We start from the raw sequence: 4,885 nt of genomic DNA, 5'->3' as shown, positions 1-4,885 counted from the left end.
ACCAAAGGGGTGCTCCTCGAGGGGAAACCCGCTTCGCATGCTCAAGGTCACGCGACGGTGCCTACGTGCCTTAGACATGTGAAGGAAATCTTGGTTCTTATCTCAGGGCCTGGTGCTGGGAGCTCCTGGTCGCTGCATATGCTAGCGACGGATGCATCTTTCACCGGTTGGGAGCGGTCATGAGTGGCCGCTCGGCCTGTGGAGCGGCCGCCATGTCAGGTGGCGCATAAGTTGACTGGAGATGCTGGCCGTGTTTCTAACTTTGAAACACTTCCTCCCAGGCACAGGCGGAGGGCGCGCCCCCGCCTGGAGCTGTGGAAGCTGTCGGTGTGGCCTCTGAGGAGGCACAACTCATAGCTTCTGGTCTCTCAACCGAGGTTGTTGAGACCATTCTCCATCCAGAGCTCCCTCTATGAAGAAACTGTACTTCTTGGTGCGGAGACCGCCAGCTCGACCCGGATTCCTCTCCTCGACGGCGCTCCATGGGAGATTCCCGTCAGGAGAGATCTCCTCTCACGGCGGAGGGTGCTCCCCCGCCCAGAGCTGTGGCAGCTGTGGGTGTGGCCTCTGAGGAGGCACAAATCATAGCTTCTGGTCTCTCAACCGAGGTTGTTGAGACCATTCTCCATCCAGAGCTCCCTCTATGAAGAAACTGTACTTCTTGGTGCGGAGACCGCCAGCTCGACCCGGCTAGCGGGCCCCGCCTACTTTAGCCATTCCTGGCTCCCTTTTCTCTCGCCTTAGTTGTGCTCTTCGTTCCCACTAGGCAGGGATTTCCAAGTCTGGCGGCGTGGGCATTCTCGTTCCCGTAGCGTTTCAACACAGCTCGAGTTCCTGAAAGGGAACGTCTCCAGGTTACGTATGTAACCATGGTTCCCCGAAGGGAACGAGACGCTGCGTCTCAGGGCCATACTTCCGGCATCCCTGCCAGTGCTTGCTTCACTCCTAGAAGCTGACGCCGGTTTCACCGCACGTGCTTTTATGCTTCCTGGTCGCTACGTCACCCCGCCCGTGACGTCTCGCCCATCCATTGGACTGATTACACATGTGATTCAGAGCGTGGTCACGCTGGAGGCGTTCCCGTAGCGTTTCGAAGCAGCGTCTCGTTCCCTTCGGGGAACCATGGTTACATACGTAACCTGGAGACGGTTTTGCGTAACCAAAAGTCAATATTTGGAAAAAATTATGTTTTTTAATTTTTATTTTTTTGTCTATACAATATAAGTTAAAGGGGTCCAATGTTGTTAAAATACTTCTGTTTTATTTTATTCATTTGCTTGCTCATTTATTCATTCCCTTTTTTTTTTTGTTGAGAACTTATAATGCAGCATATTTTTGTTTATATCTGGATCATCCACAGCACATACTAATATTTGAAGCTGCACAACTTGCTTTGCAACATTTATTCCCCATGTGAGCAAGCGAGGGGTTTCTAATAGCATCCAATAACATCCACAGGTTGATCTCAAAGTCTGGTATCCAACATTGATGTGCACTTTTTTTTTTCTTTGAGCTTCATGTTCTTCTTGTCACTCTCTGTATTTCGAACGCGTCCCTCATCCACGCACTAGAATTAAACCCAGAATATCTTCTGCGTCATTATGCGATGGTGACAGAAGTGACAGAAGTGGGGAGATTTCTAACGAGAGCCAGCTGCGTTTAATAGGTGGAATTTTATTACATGACGGGGATCCAAGAGAGTGAATTATTCTCCACCATAATAAAGGAGCGGCGTCATATAGCACTTCCTCCAGAGCCAGACAAAGCTCACTGTGAGAGAAAACACAAGCTGTTATCTGCTCTTGTAAGAGGATTCTGTGTTCCCTACCCAGACCCTGAGATCTCCTGTCATTTAAAGAGTATTTTAGAGAGAAAATTCCAATCTGGAACAAGGAACTTTTCTTTTGTAGTGCAATTAGTCATTTGCCGAAAATGGTCTTTTAGCCAGTAAGAATGTATCTAGCCTTAAAAACAAAACTTTGTTTAATCTATTTAGCAGATACTAAAGTGACTTTCTAGTGAACTAGTTATGATAGTTATAGAATGTGTAGTTGTGCAAGATCTACACTTCATTCAAAAGTTTGGGGTAAGATTTTTTTATGTTTTTGAAAGAAGTCTCTTATGCTCATCAAGGCTGAATTTATTTGATTAAAAAATACAGTAAAAACAGTAACATTGTGAAATGTTACTATTTAAAATAAAAATAAAAAAGGTAATTGCGTGTTTTTAACTCACAATTTGGATTTTTTCCCCTCACAATTCTGAGTTTATATCTCACAATTCTGACTGTTTTCTCAGATTTGTGAGCTATAAATGCAGAATTGTGGAAAGAATGTCTGAATTGCAATGCATTAACTCGAATTATAAGAAAAAAGTCTGATTTGTCAGATATAAACTCACAATTGGTAGGAACAAAACATCTGAATTATGAGATGAAAAGTCACAATTATCTTGTTTATTCTTTTATTTTGTGGCAGAAAAAAAAATCTGAATTGCGAGATGTAAACTCAGAATTCAGAGGAAAAAAAGTCTGAATATTAAGGTATGAACTTTGAGATAAAATGTGTGATGAAAATGTCACAATTACCTTTTTTATTTATAATTTCTTAAAATATTTCTTTCTTTATTAATTTATTGAACCATACATCTGACTCAAGAGTCCTATACAGTGAAAAATGCTTCTTGGAATGAAGAGTTTTATTTGCTGGACCTAAAGTGCTTGCAAAGCACTATTAGAGAAACTTGAATTGTGATTGGCCTCAGTGAGTGCATCGACAGTTTCTCTCCTCTCTGAGCTCTTAACCCTGAGACATCTCCAGTGGGACTGTCCCTGCACTTAGTGTCCTGTACGTCACTTTAGATGATGAAATCATCTGCCAAATGGACAGTAACTGAGCAGAAGTATGTGTTTCACTAATGCACCAACAAAATGTATATACACTTTATCCTTCTGTATGTAAAGTATATATCTTGTTTGTCTATCCATTATCTCCCTTTAAATGTTTACTTACCTTTTTACTCTGTTTTTCTGTGAAAATAGCCTCAGATGCTGACAAACTGTCTCCAAAAAAAAATAAAAATAAGTTGACAAATTAATTTTTTATTTATTTATTGTTTGTTGTGCTAAATTATTATAATTATTTATATACCTTGGTTTTTAAATGTTTCTATTTAAAAAAAAAAATATAATATATATATAATGATCATATTAATATACCATGATATTGAAATGTTTCTATTTTTTTCTAATGCTAATTCCTATTCCATTTTAATTCAATTAGAATATTGTTCTTTAGAATGCACAATTTGAGGATATTGTGGTCTTTTGTAATGCATTATGCTTAATAGTTTATGCTTAAACACGAAAAAGGTTGAAGTATTTGTGCCGGATGAGAATCTGAACTCTGTGACACTGATAAGAATGACATTACACCTGTTACCTGTGTATTTATTAGGCATGCGTGATCTGAATCTATTAGTGTGTCCCTCTGTGTGTGTTTCGGGACACCCACTGGGTTGTTTTGTCCTTAATTAAAAGGAAATAAATCGGCATCCATCAGCACACAAGGCTCATGTTGGGAAGTTGATGGAAAATTTCAGCACTAATTACATCACAAAATTTGTCAGAAAACTTCTATTCCAGATTAGCATTCACTTGCACAGACAGAGGACGTGCATTAAATCTTGGCAGGTTTATGGATCATTTATTGGGCGGGCGGTGTGATCGGAGTACTATGATGTTTGTTTTCAGCATTTTTTCCGGCACTTTTTATTGATGTAAACGCTCTAATATATGATTAATAATTAATCAAACCGTTTCTGTCTGTATGAGGTTCTTCAGGAACCCACAAACCTCCGGCTTTGAGCAGTAATGAACACAAGCTCTCATGGACTGATTGCACCGTTCCGCTCAGCAACACGATTTATTCTGTTAATACACAGTGTTCTTTTGTTTTTTTTCATGCACATTTGCACATGCAAGCGAACTCACACATACATACAGACACACACACGCTTCTCACACATGCACCGCCATGGTGGAACACAGATATTCTTCTTTTATTTCCATGGAAGACACCCACCGCCTCCATCCCCCGTGTGTGTGTGTGTGTGCGCGCTCAGACATGCCTGTTTCTAAGTTACCAGCTTCACTCTGATGCCAGTTGAGCACAATTCGGAAACACCTTTAAGCTTCAAAACAACTCAACGAGTGAAATGAGGGAAGGACAGCCCTTTACTGTGGTGCTACCAATGGTACATTTGATGATAATACCAAGAACCTTTAAAATAATTACCATATTCATGTACTGTACAATTTGTATGTGTATGGTTCTGTAAGATACCAAAAATACTGTGGTTTAACTGGCATAAAAGAGTCCAGAAAACAGTGTTTTTGAATATTTTTTGGCAAAAAAAAAAAAATATATATATATATATATAAATTATCATTTAAAATAATGATATTTTATTTTTTATTTATATGTATATATTTTATTTTTTATTAATATATCTAATGTTATAAGTATATTACTATTATGGTTCTAAATAATTATCATAGTCATATACCATGGTATTTACTGTAAGTGTTCCCTCAAAGATCATGGTAATGTTGAAACATATCATGTCCTAAAACCACCAACTAGAAACTGTGGTATTACCATGGAACCACATCTGAAAACACAATTAGTACATGATACTATTAATTACAACGTAAATCCCATAGTACATAAAGTACTACAACATAATGTCAGTGCTTTTGAATTTCCATTGTATTATATGCAAAAACATGGTATTACTAAAGTAAAATTTTCAAAACGTCATATTATCATCAAACATTCATGGTAATACCGTCATACTATATATATATATATATATATATATATAT

At 38.9% G+C, this 4,885-nt stretch overlaps 1 long non-coding RNA gene across 1 annotated transcript in view; it reads left to right on the top strand.

Moving 5' to 3' along the window:
* The window catches only part of LOC107655137 (uncharacterized), a 36,277-nt gene that overhangs the window by 30,787 nt on the left and 605 nt on the right, over positions 1–4,885 (top strand). The gene's annotated exons all lie outside the window — the stretch shown is intronic.

Source organism: Sinocyclocheilus anshuiensis, unplaced genomic scaffold (assembly GCF_001515605.1).
Source record: "Sinocyclocheilus anshuiensis isolate Anshui unplaced genomic scaffold, SAMN03320099.WGS_v1.1 scaffold779, whole genome shotgun sequence".
NCBI classification, from domain to species: domain Eukaryota; kingdom Metazoa; phylum Chordata; class Actinopteri; order Cypriniformes; family Cyprinidae; genus Sinocyclocheilus; species Sinocyclocheilus anshuiensis.
Note: the sequence above shows the minus strand (reverse complement) of the source record. Positions and strands in the feature narration are given on the sequence as shown.